Source organism: Symphalangus syndactylus, chromosome 3 (assembly GCF_028878055.3).
Source record: "Symphalangus syndactylus isolate Jambi chromosome 3, NHGRI_mSymSyn1-v2.1_pri, whole genome shotgun sequence".
Lineage (NCBI taxonomy): Eukaryota > Metazoa > Chordata > Mammalia > Primates > Hylobatidae > Symphalangus > Symphalangus syndactylus.
This window is the reverse complement of record NC_072425.2, coordinates 102,685,392-102,697,848: the sequence shown is the minus strand read 5'-3', so window position 1 is coordinate 102,697,848 and position 12,457 is coordinate 102,685,392. Positions and strand designations below refer to the sequence as shown.

Here is a 12,457-nt window from a genome sequence, read left to right as displayed (position 1 = left end):
CTGGTTCTCAGGCCTTTGGACTTGGACTGAATTACACTGTCAGAGGCATTTGAACCAAAGTGACTCCATCTTGCATAGGGGCTAGGTAAAATAAGGCTGAGACCTGCTGGGCTGCATTCCCAGGAGGTTAGGTGTTCTAAGTCACAGGATAAGAGGTCAGCACAAGATACAGGTCATAAAGATCTTGCTGATAAAACAGGTCGCAGTAAAGAAACTGGGCAAAACCCACCAGAACCAAGATGACGACAAGAGTGACCTCTGGTTGTCCTCACTGCTCATTATACACTAATTTTAATGCATTAGCATGCTAAAGACACTCCTACCAGGGACATGACAGTTTATAGATGCCATGGCAATGTCAGGAATTCACCCTATATGGTCTAAAAAGGGGAGGAACCCTCAGTTCTGGGAATTGCCCACCCTTTCCCGGAAAACTCATGAATAATCCACCCCATGTTTAGCATATAATCAAGAAGCCACAATAAGTATAAGCAGCTGAGCAGCCCATGCTGCTGCTCTGCTTATGGAGTAGCCATTCTTTATTTCTTTACTTTCTTAATAACTTACTTGCTTTCACTTTACTCTATGGACTTGCCCCAATTCTTGTGGGAGATCCAAGAACACTCACTCTCTTGGGGTCTGGATCGGGACCCCTTTCTGGTAACACCACCACCAGCTTTCTTGGGTCTCCAGCTTGCAGATGGCAGATTGTGGGACTTACTTCTTAGCCTTCATAACTGCATGACCAATTTATCATATTAAATCTTATTTTATTTATATATATCTCCATCCTACTGGTTTCTCTGGAGAACCCTAATACATTTCCCATCTCTCTGCAGCTAGAATCAGCCAAAAACATATAAGGAGACTCCACCAGGAGTGGGGAGTTCTTGGGAAAGCTTTTGCTTCTGAAAAAAAATAAAAGTACACAGGAGAGCTGTCTGGTGCCATTCTTTGAGCATGTGAGACACTGTGTCACTGGGAGCAGCAGTTATCTGTGGCCATAAGTTGAGATGACTGGATGAAATGCTAAAATGTTGAGAAGGTAGGACAAAAAGAAAGAACCAGGGACCCTGATGACATTGTTGAGGTGCATCAACCCTAGAACCATTATTAAGAGATGATGTGAGATATTATTATTTACTGTTTTACTACTTGCAGCTGAAAGCATTTCTAACTGTGTACAGGACTACTTTTAAACACAAGAAAGAATTTCTGGTGTTGAGGACTGGGTTATTTGCATTAACAACCAACCAATTCTTTGTGCACTGAAGTCTAAGTCACCCACATTCTAGGGTCACCTACACAGATAGTGTTGAAGCTGCTTCTAACTGGTCCATGTTTTTTCCACTCTATGATACTAAAAACAAATAGAAAAACATCTGCATTCTTCCCTTTTCACACACTTCCTGTGGCAATGTTGGTATTAGACATAGCAGAAAATAATAACTAAGAAAATAACCTGAAGAAAACATGTCTGCAAGCTTTTTGTTAAGAAAAAAAAACCCAACCTTTAAAGCCCATATTTATTATACAAATAAATCAGAAATAATAGGTATATGGGGAGAAATGGGAAAAGAGAAAGGAATACCAAGATAGTGCTCATTTTTCACATTAATTTCAAAGGACAAAGGATGGGATGGGAGCTCGGGGGGGTTCTGAAAATGCTCACCACAATCAGTTCACACTTTTCAGAAATATGTTAACTCTGTATCAGAACATACTTTAATAATCTAGATACATATAGAGACACAATCTGTCTAAAGAAGCTTCTAGATTTTCCATTTAGTGTGTCTTTTACCTTTACCATAACCCTGAGTCATCTCTGATAGTTCTCATTTTGGAAGTGATTCCATGCATAGAAAGTTGTGTGTGGGCTCCCTAAGGAGAGTAGCTGTGTCCCTTTTGTTCATTGGCCTACTCATAGCCTGCAGCACAATGCTTTGAACATAGGGAGTATTCAACCAATGTCAACTACAAGATCCCAGAAGACCCAGAAGGCCCCTTACACTTTAGGAATGTGTGTCTTGTGAGTCACCTGGGATATTATTGCTAGCTCATTTTCTCAGACAAAACACAGAACAGTGACATACTTTTGTAAAGGTCACAGGGCTAAGCAGCTCTCTCCAAATTTATTCCTGTGCACTTTTCCCTAGGTTTATTCCCAACAATGCCTGACACACTCTTTAAAACCAGCCTCAGACACATCTGTTCTATGAAAATTAAATGGAACAGAGAAGTAACTATTTCCTCTCAATGAACAACATTCTGCCATTTAAAAGGAAAAAGTGAACTTTGTGGGTTCCTCTTGTATAATTAGGATTTAATTTCCTTCAGATGGAGATGTGTAACTGATATTGTGTATTATATGCTGCACAGTCACTAATATAGAGAGATTTAATATGCACTCGCTATGACAATGCATCAAAGAACATGCAAAAAAGAACATGGTTTTTTTTTTTTACCCTTTTATCTTCATACCCCAGTTTGTTTTGCAAAAAGAATTGGCATTTCATTAAATATATAAATAAATAAAAGACTATTTTCCCCAGATTCACTAAATAGGTGTTGCTTACCTTAAGGCAAAATTTTCATAAACCAAAAAAATTCAATTTCTGTAACTGTTCCAACATGAAAAGGACTAGTTATTCACTGAGAGGAAATGTCTTATAATGAACTGAAGACTTTTTATTGAATCTGGATTAGTCCCTTGCCCAACACTAATACTGACATTTTTCCTGCTGAGCTGCAATTGACAATTCACTTTTGGAAGAATTTATGGGAAAATATAACATTATTCTATTTCCCGACCACAAGTTTTGTTTATTCCTCACACTATATAGATGGTGAGTCTCAGAGAACTGGGGGCTTCTTTGCTCCTTGATGGGGAAACCCAGCTGTGTGCTTCACGCAGGGCTGTCCATAGCCTGCAGCACAAGGCTTTGAACATATGAGGGGGTGTTCAACCAATGGCAACTGTAAGATCCCAGAAGGCTCCTTACACTGTGGGGACTGACAGCCTCTTATTCTCCAATAACTCCCGTGGCATTTCCAGCTTCACTCTTACATTGGCAAGTAGGGATGGAACGCGCTGACTGCAGTGTGAATGAACTGTGCACCTTGTTACTTCAAACACTGAAACTCTGATATTAAATTTTTTATTTTTATTTTATGTTATTTATTTATTTTTGAGATGGAGTCTTGCTGTGTCACCCAGGCTGGAGTACAGTGGCACAATCTTTGCTCACTGCAACCTCCGCCTCCCGGGTGCAAGCGATTCTACTGCCTCAGCCTCCTGAGTAGCTGGGATTACAGGCACGCACCACCACACCTGGCTAATTTTTCTATTTTTAGTAGAGATGGGGTTTCACCATGTTGGTCAGGCTGGTCTCGAACTCCTGGCCTCGTGATCCACCTGCCTTGGCCTCCCAAAGTGCTGGGATTACAGGCATGAGCCACTGCACCCGGCTCGTTAAATATTTTTTAATTTGAGAAGATATACTTGTAATCATGAACATAAAAGGGAGGGATTTGATTGTAGCCAAGCATTGAGGACATGTGACTTTGTCCTCTGGACAAACTCTGGAAAAACTCTGGATACCAACATCTGATCAAATGGAAAATTCATATGCCTAGGAAAAGTAGCCACTGTGATGAGTGAATTTGGTGGCACTGAAATTTTTTCTTTAATTGCATTGAAAGGAGGTGTATCAAACAAGCTTCAGCATGTTAATTATGAGATCTGTTTTAAAACTTAAGTGAAAAACCAGAATATCTAGAAGCAAGTTACAGAGAATGCAAAACCTATTCCCCTTTAGGTATTCGGCTTGATGAGCCAAGTGATATTAATGGCTGTAGTCATTTTGCAGTATGCTGTTGCAGTATGCAGTCATTTTGCAATAATGGCTGTTGTTATTTTTGCAGTATCTAAGGAAGAGAGTGTAGATGAATTCTTCTCTTGTGAACTGCTTCAGTTAACTATGAAAGGAATCAATGTGTTCAATCTCATCCAAGATTTCTTTCTGAACCATTAGCTAACACTTCATGTGTGTGGATCAACTCTTACTGATGGTACCTCCTGCTATGCTTGGTAAAACATCAAGCTTTGCTGCCTAGAATACAAAATAAAATAAAAATAAATAAAAATGAGTAGCTATTTGTATAATGCACTATTATGCACTTGCTGCAAGAAGTTTGCCTGCAAAAACAAATAATGTTCTGTCTTCTTTATATGGTAACAAAAACTCCACCAAGAAAAAGATCCAAAACTTTGCCTCTTCCATGATTTTTTTTAAAGGAATTGGTAAGCTGACACATCCATTTCCATATAGAAATGAGGTGGCTTCCCACAGCAACATGTTTATTTTGCAACTAGATAAAGTTATGAAAATTACTGAAACACTTCTCTCTTTCATCCTTCAGAGAGGGTAGCCTTCCCTTAGTTGTCTTGGGTGCCCATCTAATTGAAGAAAGAAAGAATGCAAAAATATTATATTTTTCCTATTCTGGCACTAAAAAAAAAAAAAGACTATGCAGGAAAAAAAAAAAAAAAAGACTTTCAAGTCAGGTTATTTCCTTGAGAGAAGATTTCCCAAATACTCTGTCTCCTCTTTAGCATACCACAGTCCCAGCCTGGAGGATCCAGCTTATGGAATTCTCCTGTGGGCTAGAGAAGAAACCTTTGCTCCCCATGACAGCAAAGCTTCAAGACCTGCTGCTACATGGCAGAAGATACAACATCACAAAATAGACAACCTACCCATTTTTTCCCCAAACGATGGCGGGAGGAAGGAAGCAGAATGGAAAAGAAGAACTAGGAAAGCCAAGCACAGAGATGATGTATGTTCCAAGCACCACCCCCCTTACCCCACCCCTGCCCCGCCCAGCTTAGAGGACTGAAGAAAATGCAGAATTAGGCATGGGTAGGGCTGCTCTTGTCCTAGTTCCCTTGGGACTGGTGGGGGACTGCCTCATAGGCTGTGCTGCACCACCCAGAGAGAACCTGGCAGTACAGTAGGTCAGGAGAAGATTGTGGTGGGCCCACGTGGCTCTGTAGTATTTACATAGGATCCTGCAGCTGCTGAGTCTCTGGTGGGGAGCAGCCCAGTGGGGGTTGTTATAGTGGCAGTGGGGTGCCCTGTAAAGAGCATTACAGAGTGGGTCACCAGGCCCAGGATTAGAAGTGTCTATAGCCCCCGAGGAACCAGGACAGGGCTGAATGAGTCAAGAAAAGACGAGATGACAATGATGGAGGGGCCACAAATTCCTCCCACCCCCACCCTATCCCAGATGAGCCCATGCTCTAATCACATGAAGAGCAAAGAAACAACAATTTCTTCTCAGGGACTACGTTAATGATTCCCAACCCTCAGTATTGAAGAAGAAGTCTGGAAGAATGTGAAGAATGCTAAGGCTTGTGTGGAGAATAGAGGGGAGCATGAAGACAATCCACAGCCTGCAGGCGGGGACGTCATGGACACTACATTCTGCAGCAGCTACAGAATTCAGCCACAGGTGCCAGCTGGGCGAGTACCAACCAGGTGGATTAGGTCCACCACCCGGAAGATGCATAAAAAGCCACACCTGTCCCCCCAGATCCACAGAAGCCATATTAGGGAAGAATCAGTGGGGATACTCAAGATCAAAAATGTGAAAGGCTCTTTTTCTGTCTTTTTTCCAAGAGCTGATTATTATCTGAAGGGATTGCTTACTAATTGGAACTAAGATTTCACCCAGATAGGGCTAAAAGTTAGAGATTTTTCCCCCCACTACTAGAGATCAGAGAGAAGTTCACAACATTTATAGATAAAAATAAAGGAGCATATCTCAATTGTAGTATAAGTGAAATTTGTAACTATTATATTTGTTTTTGAAAGCCATAAAAGTCTGCTTATTTACAACCAAATAATGCCATAGTTGACAATTTTAAAAAATAGAAAGTTTATGTTTTACCTAGCATATGCAGTAGCTGTATTCAAACATGAAAAGGAACACAATTAATTCATCTAAATATTGATCTAATAAGAACATGGTGTGACCAGAGAGAAATTATTCGCTTTTATAAGAAAATTTTGGTGGGTGATAAAGCACATTGAAGTAACTTTCCTTTTCTTAGAGAAACTGTTTTAACAAAATGAAAAAAATGACCATTGCAACTGATATGACAACATACTTTGCAACCATTGAGTGACTCATTTTTATGGATTTTCCACTAGACATTTCATGTAGAAAAAAACAAAAACAAGAACCAAGGATACTGGAGCTTTTTTAAAAATTTCAATTCTATCCATGATTGTCTTCTATAAAAATTATTATATTTAGTTAATTATAACTCAGTGAATGTATTTTAACAAGACTTGGGAGTTTCTGAGAACTTGACTAGCATTTTCTACAAATGGCAAAGAGAGCAGTGAAGATTATGTGATTTTAGATTTTTCTTACTTTTACACATCAAAATAAGGACTAGAAATTGATGTTGACATGAATATAATTATTTCCAAGGGAAATATCCTTGTTTCTTGAATATCTTGGAACAAAAGCTAAAGGAGTATATATTATTTTTATATGGCAGTAACTTTAATGTGTTATTAATTCAGGGTTGTAATAAACTCTAGTTGTGTTTTTACTCTATAATTATAGTTAAAAAGTATCTCTCTCATCATTATGTCCATGATGCTTACATGGACATAGTTTGAGAAAAAAATGATGCAAGTTGCCATGCGATTAGGATCATAGTTCAAAATTCAAACTCAGCACAGCTTTCCAAAGATCTGGTACTTAAGTTCCATTCCTATAGCAGCAACTCAACACAAAGCCCACTGCCCTGATCAAAATGTAACCAAAACCTAATGCAAGCATTCATTTACCTCTCATTTTAAACCATGTCTTGTAGATTTTGATAGACTATATATGTTAAGAAGCAACTGGAAAAGCTAGGGCACTGTATAATCACTGCTGTTGATATAAAACAAATGTAACTATGTCTAAATTGTAAGAGCACATGTTGAACATAGAATCATTTCAAGCAGGCATTTTCTCATGAGCTATTTGATCTTGAAGGCTCAGCATGTCAACATTCAATACATTAGCTCAGTGTCATCCCTTCCCTCCAGTGTTCTTCCAGCTGGCAGTCCTGTACATCCATTTGTCAATGGCAACTCCTTTTCCTTCTTCACTGGCAGTTAGTCTCGCTCGAAAATGTTTGGGCCTGCACCCGACATCTCAGCCTTCCTCCCTCCTTACTGTGCTTGTTGTTGTCCAGTTATTACATCTTCTCACATTCCAATGGGCACCAGATTCATTTTCATAAAAGGAAGTAGGTAGTGTGGAAAATCCTTACATGTATAGCATTTTGTTAAACTGTGCATTGGTTAGAGTTGAGCAATTAGATTGTCTAGATTCAAAGGTAGTTTTTACTACCAGATATCTGCTTCTCCCAAGAAGAAAGTCTGTCTCACAGTTTCATCCCCAGGTCCCAAGGGGTCCACGGGGGTGTGTGAGCTTGCTTCTTGGGAAAAAAGACATCTGGAGTTCTCCCACACTGCCCATGCTGTGCAGGATGTCTGGGAGGCTCTCCTCTGCTGACTTGATGCTTCCATTTCTCATTGTGTCTAGGTCAGTCTGGCTGTTCACTTTGGTATCTCAGCCACCCACCCCTTCTTACTTCCAACAAGTGCTTAAAGTAGATTCAGTATTGGATACATATAATTTTTTTTCACAATTTTATCAGGAAATCAACAAAGTACTGCAGCGTGTTTACTAATGCTGCAAAGAAAAGTCCCTCATACAACCCTTTTCCAATCTCCATACTGCCTCGGCTCCTGCCAGTCTCAGAGACCCTACCCTTAGACCTTTGTGTTTTCCACAAGGACTCTGCCTCTTTGGCCCAGTCACCTGGGTCACCTGAGCTCATGGCCCTCCATCCATAACCAAAGACCTATCTGAGTGCCACCCCCTTGGGAGGAACTCCTAGCAAACTCACACAAATTTTATGGATATAAAACTTAATAGACATAAAAATATCTGACTAATGGATATACATGAATTTATTTCTGGGTATATTTTTGGCTAACAAAAGAATGTTGGATTAACAGCAGCTCCTATCAGGGGTACTTAGAAAAAAAGAAAAAAACAACAAATTAGTCACAGACAAAAGGAGGCAGAGAAAGTTGGCAGGAAAGGAATAGAGATATGTGTAATGGAATACTGAAAAGATAAAAGAAGATAATGGAAAGTAACCTAAAGCTCAAGAGCCAAAGCATGTGAGGATATATGAGTAAAGAGAAGTACTGAAGAGCTGGGATGCTGGGAAGTAGGTGATGGGTGTCAACAACCTCAGAGTTACAAATTCAGAAAAAGATTTGCAGTAAATATGGCTAGTTATCTATGGGATTCAATTTTCCTCTTCTTCTAAAATAAAATACTTATTTGTTTAGGGCAGAAATTTCATCAGTTCAAAATATTTAACTTCCTAGACCACCCTTTGGCTAAGGGGCAGATGTGACACCAATGAGATGCAGGTGAATGGGGTTCTAGGGGCTTTCCTTCCACAGCAGGGTAAAAAGCCTCAGAAAGAAAAGGATGTTGCTATTCTCCTCTGCTTTCTTCTAATTCCTGCCTTGTGAGTGGTCCTGATGCTGACAGATGCAGTAGGTATCTTGCAGCCACGAGGAAGAAAACAGCATGACTAAGGACAGGAGGAACTGAAAGGGGGACGACACATGATTTCTGATGAAAGCCTTGAGCCATGACATTTTTTAAATGAAACTAGATACCTCTTACTGAAATGATGGAGGGATTTCCAGTTACATTTCCAGCAAAAGAATGAAAAATGGAAATTAACTATAAATCACCTATGTATGTAAAATAATATGAACATAATTTCTATTTGGGGTTCTGACTTTGTTATTGTATTTTAGTAAACCTTAAAATATAAGAGATTTAAAGTTTACTTATAACCTGAGTCTGCCAAGTGCTTTCTATTTCTTTGTGTATGGTTTTAAGTTCTTCATCCTCAAATAGTACTTCACTGGGTGTTTTCAGGAACCTACATCTGTTTGGGGAGGAATTGCTATGTTATAATCCTCTAGGACTTTGAGTCCAAGGATATACACACCCCAGCAATCATAGTCTTATAGCCACTAATTCAATTCTTCTTACAGCTTTTGGGGTTTGGGTATAACCCCTTAGAAGCCAAGTTATTAGCTGAATAAGGAACTAACACCTCCAACAATGCTGTTCACTCAGGTTTCTTAAAAAACTCTTTGTTATCCGAGCAAATCCTAAGGATATACACCCAAGATGAGTTATGGAGAATTAATTACTGACTCCTGAGAATCTAAGAATGGGGCAGCAGCCCAGGTGTTCTCATCCTTGAATCATGCTGTTTCATAGATGCAACTTACCTTAGGTAAACTTAGTGTTTATTTTTGATAGTACAACAAGTATAGACCTCAGACATGTTTCCAGTGACTTTCTTTAGGAAATCTGAGTATGTATTTGTTAACATTCATATGCAATAAGAATAAGCTTTCTAAAATTTGGACAAGTAGAAAAAAGTGGTATTTCTGTTCTTTGAATAAAAAGCAAATGCATTTAAAACATGCATAATACACAAGTAGGTAAATTTATCAAAAGGAAAAAATGATCAATCCTATTTAAACTAGCTGTTTTACAATTACAATAGTTTCTTATTCAGAAATGTATTAGGTCAACTTAAGTACTATTTATTACATCAGAACTACCAACACCTTTATTACCCTGTTTGGAAGACCGAACATGGATCAGATGTTAGTTCTACCTTAGATATAGCAAATCATTTCTTTCCATTTTAATAGTTGAAATTTAGAAAGCAAACGGACCCATAGGGGATATGCCCACAAGCAGGAGATGAACGTGTTCCAAATGGCAGTATTTCCAAGGAGACTTACAGGCTTTTTATTCCAATGATTGGCTCAATATTTCATTACTCAGAAAGTGTGTTTGATCAGGCGAGACCTTCAAATTTGAGCTCCTCTGTGGTCAGGGGAATGCTAATGACTGTCTGACAGCTTGTCACAGACATTGGATTTTTTTTCCTAGCATCTCTGGCCAGATTTCCTGTTTTCTGGCAGCTGTGCTGGTGCAGACTGCCAAGAGGCACCATACCCACAATCTTGAGAGGATTCTGTTTCCAACAAGCCTTCTTTTACTGTCATCTATGTATTACATCTCTATTTCAAGTCTCTCTAGAATTTAGTCATACTGGGCATTTAGTTTCAATTTGCATTTGTTTGTTACGTGGCTTTACACGACTTTTGTCTACTTCATGAATCTGTCCGATCTTCCCATTTTTACCTTAGGGTAAAAATGACCTTATATGCAAGTAGTAGTAATTCTTAGAGTAATATATGATGCCTAAACAATATCTGCAGGTGGTAATAAATTAGAGGTGTGACAGGGCAGTGCTTCACAAATGTTCCAGCTCAAGGTACAATCTCAAGCTTGTTCCAGCAAGTACATGCCCAAGTATTGGGGTTAGGGGCTTTGTCTTCTACCTTCACCATTCCTAAGGTATTTAGATCCAAGTCTCTAATAACTTATTCTGGTTTTTAAAGAGGGTAGTTGTTCACATGATACTAATTTCAATAGGGCTGAGATGTTTTGGAGCATGGTAGATGGGCATCACTCCTACTGAGGCTTGCAGGCAAAGAGGAAGACAGATATTGACATTTCTCAGCATGGGTACATGTGCTGCAAGTCACCTATTGGTCAGTTGTGAGAGCAGGTGCAGGACAGTGTATATACAAGTCAACACTGGGAGAGGCGTGTGTAAGAGCTGAGGGCTTATAGCAAGGCTTGGGCAAAGCAAGGGGTATGGTAGAACCAGGAAGTCTATGAAAATGAAAAGGCCAGGGGTAGAACCTCAGGCCTCAGATCTTGGTTAAATCCTAAAAACTGCTCATTGTGCTTCTGTTGCAGACAATGCATAGGAGTGAATGAGACAGAAAGCAAGACCATGAGGATGACTAAGAAGAGCAAGTACAACATGGCTGAGACTAAATGTCCAGGGAGTTGAGAATAAGTGGCCTATTGTCATGTCCTATATAAGTAGAGTATATGGATGGGAGGGCAAGAATACACCAACGAATAAGATATTGAATATATCGGTCAAGGGCATATCGAGATGATCAGGATGCTGGCTACTGGAATGTTTATCCTCCGACCCCACCCCAGAAGAGGAACTTCTTGTCTTGTTCACCGCTGTTTCCCAGCTCCTGGAAGAGCCTGGCACATAGCAGGTGCACAATGAACATTCATTAAAATCAATGATTAAACTGGCTAGTATTCCATCTCACTTTCATTACTGGAGAACTGAAGAGCCAGCTAGCCTACAAAAACTCATTCTGGATATAGAAGCAATAAGAAAACATGCATTCAAATAAAAGCAGAGAATCCTTCTAATATTTCCTCATGTGTCTATCTTTTCCCATCCCCAACACCATTTATTTATTTTCTTTGACCTGCAAAGGATCTGTTTTGTCCATGATGAGTCCCAAAAGCAGCCCGCAAAGTGGTTCTCCCCATCTACCCCACCCCACTGATGCTGCATCACATTAGGATGTTGCCTTGCTCCTCCATGCAGGGAGCTTTTCTCAGCACTACTAAGGTACCAGGGAAGTGGTAACTGGGAACAATTTTCCCAAATACAGATAAAGCCTAGATAAAAAGTAGGGTGATACATACGCAAGGGGTAGATGGGGCCTTCCTAGAGGACACTATGTCTTCCTGAATTTAATCCATTAATAATCAACAAACCAGCCCTACTGATTTAATGCCTAGGCTCTGCTGCCTGACTATATTTAGCAAAGCTTTTGAATGGCAGAGTGATTTCCTATAGGAATACTGAGTTTTTTCCAGGGACAGATGTAGCCTTGGTACATTGTCTGGTTATGTAGGATTTCCTTTTTTTTTTTTTACTGCACTTGTGCTGTTCTCCTTTTTTCAACTTATAGCTGGAGACCCTTTTCTGCTACCTCAAAACCTTTTTGAAATTAACCAGTAATAAATAAGATCTTTCTCTATAGACAGCTTTTTTCAAAGGAATAAAAGAACTAGAAAATATGGAGGATCCATAGTATGCATGCCTTTGGTTTCCTGAGGTCCCTTAGGTGATATGGAATTCTTTAAAAATGCAGATAGATTTTGATAACATCATAATCAAGATCCTAAGAAATCACTAGCATCCATCGGATTGTAAAGTTTCTGAGCAATTCTCTCCCCAAGCCCCATCCTGAGCCTAACATGGTGACTTGCTCACAGCCTCACTGGATAGATACTGGTTAGATAAATGAAAGCATTCATTAATCAATGTGATGTGAAGAATTCAGATAAATGATTCCTATTTCTCTCAGTCTAACAAGGGGAAATAGTCCAATAAACATACCTGTAAGTTTGATAGAATTTGTAAGTTCCTTTG

The 12,457-nt window shown here is 39.4% G+C and overlaps 1 protein-coding gene across 1 annotated transcript in view; it reads left to right on the top strand.

Moving 5' to 3' along the window:
* C1GALT1 (core 1 synthase, glycoprotein-N-acetylgalactosamine 3-beta-galactosyltransferase 1) overlaps positions 1-11,397 on the top strand; it is a 123,348-nt gene extending 111,951 nt beyond the window's left edge. The window contains exon 5 of the mRNA XM_063637087.1: positions 10,960-11,397. The gene's annotated coding sequence lies outside the window, so the exon portion shown is untranslated. The remainder of the gene's footprint in view (positions 1-10,959) is intronic.
* Positions 11,398-12,457: the final 1,060 nt, after the last annotated feature.